This window comes from Bubalus bubalis, chromosome 1, assembly GCF_019923935.1.
Source record: "Bubalus bubalis isolate 160015118507 breed Murrah chromosome 1, NDDB_SH_1, whole genome shotgun sequence".
Lineage (NCBI taxonomy): Eukaryota > Metazoa > Chordata > Mammalia > Artiodactyla > Bovidae > Bubalus > Bubalus bubalis.
In genome coordinates this window covers 103,309,989-103,324,684 of record NC_059157.1, presented here as the reverse complement: position 1 = coordinate 103,324,684, position 14,696 = coordinate 103,309,989, and the positions used below count along the sequence as shown (strand labels likewise).

At 47.2% G+C, this 14,696-nt stretch overlaps 1 protein-coding gene across 12 annotated transcripts in view; it reads right to left on the bottom strand.

The window, feature by feature from the left end:
• BOC (BOC cell adhesion associated, oncogene regulated) overlaps positions 1 to 14,696 on the bottom strand; it is a 99,882-nt gene that overhangs the window by 63,016 nt on the left and 22,170 nt on the right. For 2 of the 12 annotated variants that reach the window (XM_044941815.2, XM_044941856.2), the window contains exons 1-3: positions 10,489 to 11,403; positions 6,282 to 6,372; positions 2,945 to 2,992 (exon numbers count right to left, since the gene is read on the bottom strand). The gene's annotated coding sequence lies outside the window, so the exon portion shown is untranslated. Of the gene's footprint in view, positions 1 to 2,944; positions 2,993 to 6,281; positions 6,373 to 10,488; positions 11,406 to 11,466; positions 11,525 to 14,696 lie in introns of those variants that run through there. The other 10 variants (XM_044941864.2, XM_044941865.2, XM_044941818.2 and 7 more) reach the window with 8 other exon arrangements.

Genomic DNA, 14,696 nt, shown 5'->3' with positions numbered 1-14,696 from the left:
ATCTCAGTAGTGTAATTTCTCAAGCACATTTATTGTCAGCATGAGACTTCTTGGGATACTGGTCCCTATTTTTACTCTTCCTTAATTTCTAAATCTAGAAGCAAGTCAGAAATGACTAAGACTAAGTCAGATCTACCTCCTCATGGGCAGACATCCAAACCTGCTCTTCCTTGCACTTGCAGGCTGTCAACTCTGCCACTGCAGAGACCATGCCTGCTTCCTCTGTGCCTAGCAGAGGGCCTGACTCCCACCAGGCCCCCATGTGTGGGGAACCGAACTACTCTCAAATTCATCTAGTGCTCCTCACGTCACAGATGCAACAGGCTAGGGTTAGGCTATGTGGAGGGCGTGATGGTGTGTGGAGTTTTCTCTGAATACAACAACGGAGAGTGTTGAGCAGAGAAGTGACCTCGCCTGGCTCCTCTTTTGCAAGCTGACACTGACTTTTCTATGAAGGATAGACTATGGGCAGGGAGGTCAGGGGTAAGTGAGGCAGGGAGAACACTTAGGAAGATATCCCAACAGACCAGGTAAGCAAATGTTGATGGAAGACAAGGATGGTGTGAAGTTGCAGGATTCTAAATACATCTTAGAAGCAAAGCCAAAATCATCTGCCAACTTATAGTGGAGTATGAGAGAAAGAACAGAGTCAAAGGGGACGCTCAAGTTTGAGGCCTAACCAGTAGAATGCAATGTGCTGAATCAGGGAAGAGGCAAAGGAGAGGCTGGGTGGAAGCTGTTTCCTCAGTGACCAGGCCTGAGGACTGGTAGACGGGTACCTCTGGGCTGGGGCCTTGCCCCAGTGTGGGCTCCTCACTTTCACCATCTTCTCATTCCCTCATCACTACATAGCCTTGAGCCAGTGGGGTTCCATCAGTGCATCTTCTACCTACTCATCTTCCCAGTTGCCCAATCCAGCAAGAACACTTCCTCCAATCTGTCTTTCTTTCCTTTCTTATTAACAGCCACCTTCTGTGAATGTTCACAGTGCATTTTGTGTGCTGTATATGCAGTATCTTGCTGCCTTTTTGCAACAACTTTAAGAACCTAGGTTTTCAGAGTTTAGGTGACTAGCCCAGGGTTATACACCTAGCAACTGGCAAAGTCATGTACCAACCTGAGCCTGTCTGGTTCCAAAGCTCATCCTTAAACAGGATGCCACTCAATCTCCAACCTGGAAGTGGCCCCAGAAACACTGCTGCCTCCTGCAAATATCATCTTTCTCCTGCACCTCTGTCTAATAAGATTCACTCCAAGCCTCTGTTCTCTCAGGTGGGGTCCCCCTGACACTCTTCAGACTCCTCTGTTCCTTCCTCTCTCAGGATCTTCTTGACATGAGATCTTTTCTTCTCTCAACTCCTGCTAGATCCTGAGACCTTCACTGTCTTTTCCCACAAGAGAGGGAAAAGCAGCTTGTCTGGCAACAGGATCTAACTGCCTTCATTCAGTTCAGGCCCCCACTCTTAGAAAACAAATACACTTATACATGGAATCTATAAAAAAAAAAAAAAAAAGGTACAAATGAACTTATTTACAAAGCAGAGGTAGAGTCACAGACACAGAAAACACATTTATGGTTACCAGGGGATAAGGGGGAAAGGGGTAAATTGGGAGACTGGGATTGACACATGTACACTACTATATACAAAGTGGGCTTCCCTGGTGGCTCAGATGGTAAAGAATCTGCAATATAGGAGTTCCAGGATCTATCTCTGGGTCAGAAAGATTCGCTGGAGAAGGGAATGACTACCCACTGTAATATTCTTGCCTGGAGAATCCCATGGACATAGAAGCATGGTGGGCTACAGTCCATAGGGTCGCAAAGAGTTGGATGCAACTGAGTGACTAAGCATATATATAAAAGATACTTAATAAGAACCTACTATATAGCACAGGGAACTCTTATTCAATACTTTGTAATCGCAAACATGGGAAAAGAATTAATTCATTTTGCTATACACCTGAAACTAATACAATACTGCAAATCAACTTTGAAAATTGTGTTGAAGGTGCTAGTTGCTCAGTCATGTCCAGTTCTTTGTGAACCCAGGGGCTTTGTGACTCCATGATCACCAGACCAGTCCATGGAATTCTCCAGGAAAGAATACTAGAGTCGGTTGCCATTCTCTTCTCTAGGGGATGTTCCTGATCCAGGGATCAAACTCAGGTCTCCTGCATTGCAGGCTGATTCTTTACCGTCTAAGCCACCAGGGAAGTCCACTATGCTAAATCAACTATACTCCAATAAAAAATAAAATACAAAATAAACATAGCCACAGAAGCAGACGCAGCCCTTGGCCCAGACTCTGACCTCTGCCTGTGCCCTCAAGTGTCTTTTCTCTTAACTCATCTTGGGTGAGCATAGATGCCAGAGGCTTTTGAGATGAGTAGAACCTTCTGCATCAAAAATGTTCCTTTGTGCGTTTCTCTGCATCCTTATAGTGCTCCGAGAAGGCACCTTGTAAGGATGAGGTAATAAAGGCTCAGAGTTCCCACGATTTCCTCTTGGTTATCCAACTAGTTGGTTACATAATTATATCTTAAACCCACGTGTCCTGAATCCCATCCCCGCACCTCCCCATACACACACACACACACATATAAAGCCAGAACATCCTGGCTTCAGGTTTTCCACATTTGTTAAAGAAAAACAAGGAACCGAGGGCAACTGTAGGCTCATCACAGGCAAATCTCCCGGCTTTCTGAAGCCAGTAGGGAGAGTCGGTTTTGCTCTGCAGGTAACAGCCTGTAGAATTCTTTCTGCTGACTGCTCTGTGAGTATTTGCCTGGCAGGTACCATCTCCTGTCAGTTACCTGTCTGTCAAAGTTGCTACTTCCTTCCCCAGGGTATTTTTCTGCACAAGCTGCCACTTCTGACCAGGAAAAGTATCTGCTGGGCAAAACTCCTTCCCCCCCTCACCCCACCAAGGCCCAGAGGACCTACTTGATCAGACTTGCAGAGATCCGAGGAGCCCGTGGATTCAGCTGGCACCTGCAGTGGAAGCAGAGACTCAGACAGCCAGTTCAGATAATGTCCCAGAGGGAGAAAAAGCCGGGAGACACATTCCAAGAAGAGACCCAAGAGAGCAGCAGCTTTCAGCACTGCCTGAGGAGCTGGACATCAGCTGGGTCTCAGGACCCGGCTCCCCTCATGCCTTGACTGCTGAGAAGCCAGTTGGGACCTTCCATTTGTGGCCCCGGTTTTCAATTCCTGTCTCTTAAGGCAAGTCTCACAAAGGCCGCCACCTGCCCCTTGCACTTTGTTAGCTACAAAGAAACAGTTTTCCCAAGCTAAGGGAGCTCTGCTTAGAGAAAGTGATTGTCGGGATACTTTTTTTTCTTCTTCTCAAAGCCTGAGTTTTGGAGTTAGCAGCCCGGCCGTGCAATCTTGGCTCTGCCAGTTACCAGCTGTGAGACCGCAACAGGTCTCTACAGTCATTTAGGCTTCAGCTCCCTTATCTGCCGAGTAGGATCATGCTGCCCATCTTCACAGGACTGCTGGGGGTTGTGGGACAGTGCTCACAGGACTCAGCACAGCACCCTGGTGCGCAGCAGGTCTCACTAAATGGCAGGTCTTGTTCTCCACGTCACCAGAAGGAGGATGGAGGCAGGCAAGGCTGCCTCTTTGGCTCTGGGATCTGCCAGTCTCAGCCTGCCCTTGGGGTCCATAGATGATTCCCCGAATGGGGAATGTTTCTTCGCTCTTGCCCTGAAGAAGGGCGCCTGCTGCTCACGTATGCTCGCCCTCTTAAGGGAGCATCTCCACATGTACGCAACACTTTGTTTGTAAAATCAGGGGAACAAAGATGAACTCCATCACAATACTGCCTTCAGCAACCTGTTCCGTTCTTTTCACCCACACTCAAGACCTTTGTGGTGTCTCAGTGACAGGGAATTGGCTGCCAACCTTCTTGTTCCCCTTTGGGTAGGAGAGCTGAGCTCCCCACCCCTACTCTCTCCCATTGTTGAAGACCACCCAGTGAAACGTGCTGGCAAGCTGCCACCGTCCAGGCAGGCGAAAGCCGGGCCTGATTACCCAGCCCGCGCCTCTGGAACAGAAGCCTACAGAACACAAGGCACCTGACTGTGGGGCTTTCACCTGGCGCTGACGCAGTCTTCACGACGGTGAGACCACCAACGCTGTCCAGGAAGAGCTGCAGGTGACTGCTTGGCAGGCCTGTGCAATGGAAGAGCCATTAGACTCTACCTCTTGGCTGTAACACAGCGGATTTTTATGTAACTTGTTCACTACAAAACATCTATTCATAATGACAGAAGTAAACGGTCATGAATTTCCATCACTTTATGTGGTCTCACTTGCAAAAGCAGGTACTGTGTTCACTGACTACATGATGAAATCCTCCTCACGTGAGCACAGGTGTGTAAAAAAGTACACGCTCCCATCACACCTCTGTGGGATGATAGTCATCAGACTGAAAAGTGGGGGAGATGCTTTGTGAAGTAATTAAGAGCAACTTCTGCTTTCACAGAAAAGTAATAAACTCAGAACCCCCAAATTTTCCTCTCCAATTAACTGTGACCCACACCTAATAAACCTGCTGGGATTGTAATGTTAGGTAAGTTCAGGCTAGTAAAGCCACTTGGCTGGGACTATTCTGGAAAAATATTGGCAGGCCAGGAAAAGTGAGGGAGTTGTCCCTTTAAGAGTCCAATTTCAGCCAGGCCTGGGCAAGGGAACCTCCAAGGTCAGCTGGTTCCACACACCCTCCTCCTCTTACCTGGAGCTCCCATCCTGTCTAAGCTACCTCTTGGCAGTCAAGGAGGGTCCTGGGCAAATGGAGAGCCCAGCAATTTTTCTGTGTCCCTAAAATAAACATCTCCTCACTTCCTACTCTGGGAATGACTTTGGAACTAAGCAAAGCTACCCTAGAGAGTAGAACAAAGGGCAAACAAAACTGAAAAGTGAAAAGATGAATTTAGGCACATGTTTCTGCTAAAATCTGCACATTCACAGCTAAAATCTGATGGGATGAGAAAGAAAAGACAATCACATGTTTCTCCTTTGCCCCTTGAAAGCTATCAATCACTGCTTTTAGAACATGGTCAAAGACTCACATTTCTGAGATTCTGTATTCAATGCACAGATTCCAGTTTTTAACTTTACTAAAATAAAAAAAAAAAAAACAACTCTGAACTTGAAATATCCTGTCTTAAGAATTCTTCAAAAAAAAAAAAGAATTCTTCAGCCTATTATCCTCTGAGGAAAAGTACATTTGCAGGAAGGATGTTTCAGTCCTGCCAGCCCCACCTTGACTTCTAGGACAGCCTGAGATACTAGCTCTCCCCACTCCAGAAGCCTTGCTTCACGATCCAGCCCAAGAACTTTCATACTGGAGTCTGCATTGCTGTGCCTGCATGTCCCTTCCCTGCAGTCATGGAATTCTGGAAGGTGCGGGCTCTGGTATTAGTCCGGGCATTCAATAAAAAACGTGTTGAAAGGATGAAGGCTCCAACTGACACACGAGTCATCATCCTCATCTTGTCCACTGCTGTGTCCAAACTCAGTTTGGAGGCACATAAGCATTTCTTTGCTGTATTTTCTGCTGCTCAGCTCCTTTTAGATGATTTTTAAAAAAATTCAACCCATATTATGTACTTTCCTGTTATTAACCAGAAGAAGTACTTGAGACTTTTCTCAACATTTTCTCTGGCAAGCAAGGTAAGTTGATTGTGAATCACTGGCTCTCATCTTTGTCCTGTGATTTCAAAACTCTTACTGCCCAATAACTCTGTCCCAAACATCAAAGACCTTCTTTGAAGATAAGGCCAAACTCTCCATTAGGAAAAGACAAACTATTTCCTAACTTTATTTCAGAACATGGAATAAAGATGGAAGATGGAATGACATAGAATCCCTCTAGGTTTTGTGAGATAAACACTGCCCGGTACACGAGACCAGAAGGCATTTGCTGTAATACCATTGGTAGATGCATGAACACAGGGCTTTCTTCATCCACACCCAAGCAGGACTTTTTCACAGCAGTGTGACTCCAAATCCATAGTAAATGGTTTACATCTAACAGGTTGAACAGAATTTGGCTCAGGAAAGGAGAGTCCACTTGGTCATCTGAGGGAAAAGAAGCTCTGAGTACAAGAGTATCTGAGCTGAACCAACCTGTTTTGTCCAGATTCCACTCAAAACTGGACCCTTCCAATACTGAAGGATGAGAAACAGTCTATCCTCACATGGCAACACAAACTATGAAAATATGACTGACCCAAGCAGCCAGACATATTAGACTGTGGGCAGAAAAGCTCACCTGCTTCTTCTACTTCATCGCTGATAGCCTCGGACGGTGTGAATGTTGACAAGCCTTCATGGGTCATGGGTTCCAGGAAGTTTGTCTGGGCCTGAGGAAAAAGAAAGTGTCTCAAACAAAATAAACAAACACTTTCAAGTATTTGCTTTTTATAAGGTGCATTGCTATAAACCAGACTAATTCCTTATTAATCCATTTAACAAATAAGAACACGGAGAAAAGGCAGTTTTTTCTAAATCATAGGCTTCCTTACATCTCCAGGTACCTGGCCTTTTGCTAGAAATGGAATAAACAATGGATGAAGAACAAGGATTACATTGAAAGCAGTCATTGATCTTACAAAATCATTACCATTTTCATCAATATTTACCAAATATCTGTTAAGAACACACTATGAGCAGCCCTCATACAAAGTAAGGTGGGCTAACCGGGAAGGGGTTGGGGGTGGTAGGGCAGCAGGTGAGGAATGACCCCCACACACAGCAAAATCAAGGATCATCTCACAGATGGGTCAGGCTGGAGTACAAGGGTCCTATCAAGGTAATCATCATGAGACACAGCCACATGTGACAGGGCTAAGAAATTTAGATTGTAAACTTAGAGTGATGATTTGTTTATGGGACTGATGAAGGATGGGTGGTGGCGGGTGATGGCAGGGGGTGGGCACGCAGGGGCATTGGGTAGACAGTGGGGAGTCCAGCCATATGTCAGCACAACTGTCCAGGGCATGCAGAAACATGGTGGTAGCAGGAAAGGAAAAGACGGTGGGATGGTAGGATAAAGGGAAGGGCAGGAGAGACGGGCAAGCTTAGGGAGGAGCTGACAGTAGTGATGGAGACACAGGAATCCATCGGTTTGGTGGATGGAGTCAGCGTGAATGGAGTCCACAGCACAGCCAGGGCTCCCATCCAAGTTTCCTAATCCTCAGGGCAATGCCACTTGAGATGGATCCTTTAAGCCTTACTTCCTGATTCCACCTCCCCTTCTCTACCCATTTCCAACCCTGAGGGCTCCAAGGAGGCTAGAGCCCTATTTAGGAAATCCATGTTTTTGTAAACATGGATTTCTAGATTAAAAACAAACACCATCTTCCATCACACCCTCCAGCCCCAAATATTTGATTCAGCCTCATAAATGAAAATATTACATGTAAAGGCTCCATGTGGGAGCACTTTCAGCATTTAGCTTGTTCCCAGCAATAGCAAAGGGGACATACAGGCTGGATATACCTGTTCTCTATGAGCCTTTGGCCCAAAGTATAGAGACACTTCAGGCCTGTCTGACTACAGAGTCTACACTTTCATTGCAGCTATGTGAAAAGTCTGTATGCACATGGATGAACAGAAACAGTTGTGTTACAGTACAGGAATATGAGTAATTTTAAAACACATTTTATTATTAGTAGATGCTTGTACAATAAATAAAAATGGGGGGGGAGGGGAGTATTTTGGAGAACCATCCTTTGACTAAGAAAGCCTATTCAGGGACAAACAAGCTCCCAGTCTGGGTGGGGTCTGATATACTAGAAACGCCTGCTAAATGGCTTGCTGAATTGAAGCATGGAGATGACAAGAAGTTCCATATGTTAAAGTAAATACATTTTAAAAACTGTAATGAATCACTTGCATTTCTCTCCCTCCCCAATTCCCATTCCTACACCCACCTTATTTTCCTAGATAGCAAGGAGGCTTGGAATTTGGAGGAAAGAAAGCAAACTCCCAATGTACAATATCTCCTGGTGCCAGGTTAATACTTTCTTACTCAGAGGACAGAAAATACTGGAAGCAATTATCTGGTACACTTGGATCCTCTTCAGCTTCTTCCCGCTTGGTTAAAAGATACGGAAGGAAAAACTCTTATTTCTTAACCATCCTGGGGACTTTGTCAAAAGCTGAACTCAGATCCCCAGGGTCCCATGGAAGACTATGACCACCAGGTTCACGTCTCACCATCCCAGCTTATACCCTGGGGATCCCTGGCAAAGTCCACTGAATTATTCCATGAGTAAAATCTCTTACTCCTTCTTAGGGTATGGAAACCACAGGTAAGCTGCTGAAGAGAACTAGAAGCCCAAACATTTGAAAGAGCGTTTCAAAGAAAGGAAAATTTCTGGACCCATTTGGAGGAGGGAAAAGAATATAAATTACCCTCTTAACACAAGTTGACCAACCAATCAACAGCTAAGCAGGGTTCTCTCTGTTCCCCCCTTTCCCATCCCAGCTGTGGTCAAGGAACCAACTATCCTGGCTTCTATCAACTTCCTCTCCCCAGTAAAGCCAACGCTGTGGCTTGGGCGATTTCTCCTGAGAAAATGTGTCTTGTAATGTTACTCTTCTGAGATCTCTTAACAGAGGATGACAAGACAGTGTCTCAACCCTCAGATTTTGTAGGTGTAGATGGCCTCCAGCTTCTTAAAGAGCCAAGCTCTGAGCAATAAGTGTGGGCAGGAAATGTCAGCAAAGCAGCAACTCCTACTTCTTTCATTTTCCATACACTCACTCAAACACTCATGCCGCAGGAAAACCGTAACTCCAGTGCTGTTCCCCCACCTCCCCCATCTCCGTCCCAGGGACCCCAAGGTGCTTCACGGTTACCATGGGAATCTTCTGGGTTTCAATTATGAAACCATTAAAAAGTACCAATTATAAGACCTCAGAAACGTTCCTGGGAAATCTGTTACACACCTCAAAATGGTCAAACTCTTGCCTCAGATTCACTTTAAGTTCAGAAAACAGGTCACACAGATGTTTGGGAGCCTGAGCCCCCACCTTAGTCCAAGGAGACTGTTTCATGCTGCCCTTGAGAAAATGAAGACTGATTTATTGGCTATATACAAAAGGATGACAAACCATGACAGGGCTGGGCTGCCTGCAGGCCCAATTGTGGAATAAATCAGAAATGTGTGTGCATTCAAGAATTTTGAAAATTTCATTCATTCACCGGCCAATGTTCGCCAAGTTCTGGGTAGCAAAGATCTAGGTGATGAATGTGAGCTGGGTACAGGGCACCTGGAGGTGGCACAAGGGCCTGAAACCAAAACATACTTTTCACTCAGTTCATTCAAAGAGGTAACTCCGGGTCAAAAACTTATTCGAACCCATCTGAGCTTGCTGAGAAGGGATGGGGGAGCGGCAGAACACCCCACCACACCCAGAAAGTGCCTGTTTAGGATTGCTGGTGTGTGGTTTGGGTATTCTTAGCTCTACTGCCACATCTCTGGAGGCACACAACCTTCCAAGCAACCCTGCCACTGTAACCCCATCCCCAAAACAAAACCAAGCAAACAAATCCCCAGGGCTCCTTAATCTCCTCCAGTTCTCTCCCCACCCCCCAACCCCCAATTCTCCTACCATCTGGAAGAGCAAAAGAACACTGGCATCCTGAAAGTTAAGCAGAGCCTTCAAAAATCCAGCAGAAAATTCTTCTTGGGTTTCCTGCCCTTCTCCACAGCCCCTTCCCACTTGTTCCAAGGGATCATTTCCCCACCTCTCACAGTTACACAAACAAACCCCCGCAAGAGCACAACCCCAGGAGAACGTTGTGCACGAAAACACACACACACACACACACACACACACACATTTGACCGCACGCTGCTCCAAGCCCACAGACACCTCTGAACACCCCCACTTCAGCCTCACCCCTTCCTTCCACCTTTCCAGCGGGGTATGTTTTCCTGGCTCTGTTTTACTCCCAGTCCGTTCAGTCTATCTTTAAAAAAATTTTTTTTATTTTTAAACGCCAAGACGGTAAACTCCGATCCCACTAAGAGGCCAAAGGGGCGTGCGATAGTTTTGTGTATTTGCAGGCTTCATGTGGGCTTCTCCCCACGGCCCTGCTGCGCTCTGAGCCTGGAACTGGTGTCAACCTTCGGGGGAAGTTTGGGAGGCTGTCCCGGCCCTTCTCCCACAAGGGAAGCTTCCGGGAATGATCGGCCAGACCGCGCCCGCAGGGAACGAGACGCAGCGCTCCCGGGCCCGGAGACAGCAGCCCGGCACCCCGCAGCCAGCCTGGGCCGCAGCCCACCGCCGGAGCCCGCGGGCAGAGCGCTCGGACCGCTCCCGCCGCCAGCGCGTCCCCATCAGCCACCCGCCGGCGCTTCCTCGGCATCGCTCGGCCTGCGGCCGCCAACCCGCCCCCTCCCCTCTCCAAACCAGCAAACACAACTTTTTATGAAAAGAAAACAAACTTCAGCGACGTGACTCACCTCTGGTGCAGCCGGCTCCTAGGAAGGGCGAGCCGGGGCCCGGGGGCCAGCGCCGTGGGCGCGGAGAGAGCCACACAGCCCGGGGCCGCACGGACACACAACCCGCTCAGTGACACCCAGGGACACACAAAACAGGAGGACGGCCGCAGTGGGAGCAACAAAGGAGCCTCGGACGGAGAAGTTGCCGGCCGGAGAAGGGGGGGCGCGTGCGGGCGCGTGTGGCTGCGGCGGGCGTGAGTGTGAGTGTGTGCGCGCGTGTGTGAGTGTACGCTCGCGGCGGCTGACACGGGCGGGCCGGGGCTCAGGGTCCCCGCGGCAGGGAGCTGCGGCCGCGGCGGTGGCAACAGGAGGACAAGGCAGGGAACGCCGCGCCCTGCGCACCCCGTCCCTCCATATGGAAGAAGCTTTTTTGGATGACTGAACTCGCAAACAATTCCTTCTTTTGCTTCTCCTGCCTAGGAGCCTCCCATTACCGCGCGCGGGGGAGGGGGAGCAGAAGAGGCGGGGAGGAGGGGAGGAGCAAAGTGGAGCCAAGAAAGTCTTGGAAAGGAAGCTGCAAGAAAAAAAGTCTCCCCTAACTCACTTTTTCTCCTAATACTCATTTTCTTTCTGTTGCGCCTGAATCCCGTGCTTTCCCCCAACTTCTTTTTCTTTCCCATGCCAAAAGCAAAGTCTTCTAACTTTCTCCCACACCCACGGCTCCCCTGAACCCCCACTTTCTCTTTAGCTTCACCTCAGACCCTAGCTCGCCTACACTATCCTCTCCTCTCGTCTGTCTCTTCTCCCCAGGTGTTTTTATGATACCCATCCCCGCCCTTCTTAATGGTCTCCTTCATTCTGCAAACAAACGATTGCATAAATCATTAAAAGTAGACTTTGTTATTAAATGCTCCCCTACCCTCTACCCCCAAATGGGGCAGCAGCTGTCGAGAAAATTATAAGGAAACCGAAGCCCCAGTGCTACCTCCCTTGACCTACCCGGTGGGTTGGGGGAGAGAGAGTTTGCCGCGTCCTCGGTTTACAGCGCCCTGCCCTGACCTCCATTCATCATCCCAGGGTGGAAGCTTGAGGAAAAGGATGAGAGAGCTGAGGCCAGGGAGGGGGAGCGGCTGCAGAGGAGTTGGTTACCTCCTTGTGTGCGTGTGTTAAGCCCTCCCTTTAGTGTTGGGCAGATAACACTCAGAGTATCAGCTCTCAAACTTGAGCTACATCAGAACCCCCTCTAGGCTTATTGAAACCTTGCTGAGCCCTGCAGTATTTCTGAGGTGGCAGGGTCTGGGGTAGGCCCAAGAATTTGCACTTCTATTAAGTTCTCAGGTGATGCTGATGCTGTGGGTCCTGGGCCACATTTTAAAAACGACTTTTGCAGGGTATTGAGGAGTCAAATATACTTTGAGTTGGGGCAAATGGGGTCTTCTTAATCTGTAAGGGATGGAACAGAGATCGTGAAGGGTCATCCAGTTCATACCCTTACACTGCAGTTAAAGGAAACCGAAACCAGAGTGGTTAAGGCAGACATTTGTTCAAAGTGAACCTGGAGTTTGTGCCAAAGTGGGAAGAAAGCTGTTCTGAAAGTTGGTCAGGCAGGCCTAGAGTGGGGTGAATGAAAGTGCTGCAGCCTGTATGGCAGGAGCACTGCCCAACCCCCAGGCAGGGGTCACCGTGTGACTCTGAGAAAGTCACCCAACCTTTCTGACCTTGGTTTTGTCCTCTTTAGTTTCTCATTTGCAAAAATTCACTTTACATTGAATATATGATTTTAATTGAACCTGAATCAAAAAGGGTTTAAAAGGGTAACATAAATATCTTTTAATCAATACATTGTACTATCTTTTTTTCTCATGCTTTTGGAAAATTCAGGCATGAGCCAGTTTCTTTATTGATGTATCTGGTATGTTCAGCCCCATGTGCCTGGATTCTTGGGTCTGTCCCCAGGGGAAAGTGGATAAGGGGGATGATCCATTTTCAACAAGGTGAAAAAGACTATGAACTCCTTCTTTGAACTATGTACCTGTATTCTTCCCTCTCCTTTCTTCTCCAGTTCCCCAGCTCCCCACCTAATCACCATTCTCCCCCTAACATTCTCCAAGACATATTTTTGTCTCCACTCAATAACCATACTAGCTTCTACCTTATTATTCTCTGCTGCTGCTGCTGCTGCTGTTAAGTCGCTTTAGTCGTGTCCGATTCTGTGCGACCCCATAGACGGTAGCCCACTAGGCTCCCCCGTCCCTGGGATTTTCCAGGCAAGAACACTGGAGTGGGTTGCCATTTCCTTCTCCAATGCATGAAAGTGAAAAGTGAAAGCGAAGTCGCTCAGTCGTGCCCGACTGTTAGCGACCCCATGGACTGCAGCCTACCAGGCTCCTCCATCCATGGGATTTTCCAGGCAAGAGTACTGGAGTTGGGTACCATTGCCTTCTGCATTATCCTCTTCTAGGGTTCAGGATTACAAGGCTTGGGGGCCATCCTGGGCCATTCTCCAAGGAAATGGGCCAGCCAGCCTTCCACTGCAGTGAAAACACTGTCTCCCCAGAGCCTCAAGCAGAGTACTGAGTTGTCTGCTTTTCAAAGATGACTCCAAGTACAACTCCTACTGACAAGTGAGACACCAATGCATGGAACTCTTACACTGATTCTTCCATATTTCTTCATATACTATTCAAAATGTCTCTTATCCCTCCCCATTGTCTTCTTCTGAAGACTTTCTCCTAGGACTCTTGATTCCCTCCATTCTGGCCTTTGGGTATCCCCTGAACTCTGAGTCAACCACTCAGAGCACAACAGAAAATAAAGAAGCTTGAAGTCCTTACCAAAATTATTTAACCAAGAGAAAGACCCATGGCCTGTACTTCTCTCCATCCCAGACAGCTCATGCGGCTGCTTCTCTTTCCCATAGAGTTCAGACAGAATGCAGATCACAACCTAACTGAGTAGGCATAATTCTGCAGGGGCACTAAGCACACTGTTGGCACCTCACGTGTGTTTATTATTTTTATGGCTCTTTGTATTAACATAATTGTGTTTATTATTATTATTCCTGTAAGAAACTCTCTCTCTCCCTTTGCCTGGAGCAAGTTCCTTGCCTAATTCTCCCTTCCCTACTCTATCAGTTTCCTTATCCCTGCCCTCCCTACTCCACTGTAACCCCCTTCCCACCCCCTACCCCCAACCATCTCAAGACAGAGTGTGGGCTTGCAATCAGGTGCTCTCTGCTACTCTTGATTTTGTTTGTGGTGACTTCCCTCTGTCATTTTACTCCTTGGGGGATTCCTGGGCCTTAATCAAGGAGGAAGAATTTAGTAAGGAAGTGAGCATCATGTTGGGGGTTGGCAGGCAGAGGCTGTAGGTCACCATTTAAGATCACTATATAAGTCACCATATCACTAAGTGTGCAGAGTGAGCTGGAAGGAATCACAGTGAGTGACATTAAGAGAGGATACTCCCTCCTTAGTGTATTGCAGGCTCTCCATTTGTATCGTGAACGGAAAGAGCGCCTTGGTGGTGAAGGATATCTGGGAAGGATTGTGCTGAGAAAATTACTAACATGTAGGCAAAGAGAAGGATTTGATCATTTATCCTCTGTTTTAATATAAATCTGCTTTCCTGATTATAAAATGTGTTCACTGAAGAAAATTTAGAAAATACAGAACAGCACAAAGAAGGGAGAAAGTACCTTAATTCCATTACCTGTTACTACAGGTAACACCGTAACAGGGTGTTTTTTCTACTCATTATTCTCTTCTTTTTGTCTTTCATCATACAAATCCATACTTCAGTTTCACTGAGTACATGATTCTAACTGATTATAACTGGAAGATGTTTAAAAGGGCAGTATAAATGGATATACAGGATAAGGGAATATTTCATGCAAGGATGGGCACAATAAAGGACAGAAAGAGTAAGGATGTAAGAGAAGCAGAAGCAATTAAGAAGAGGTGGCAAGAATACACAGAAGAACTATACAAAAAAAAGTCTTAATGACAAGGATAACCACAATGGTGTGGTCACTCACCTAGAGGCAGACATCCTGGAGTGTGAAGTCAAGTGGGCCTTAGGAAGCATTACTATGAACAAAAAGCTAGTGGAGGTGATGTAATTCCAGCTGAGCTATTTAAAATCCTAAAATATGATGTGGTTAAAGTGCTGCACTCAATATGCCAGCAAATTTGGAAAACTCAGCAGTGGTCACAGGACTGGAAAATGTC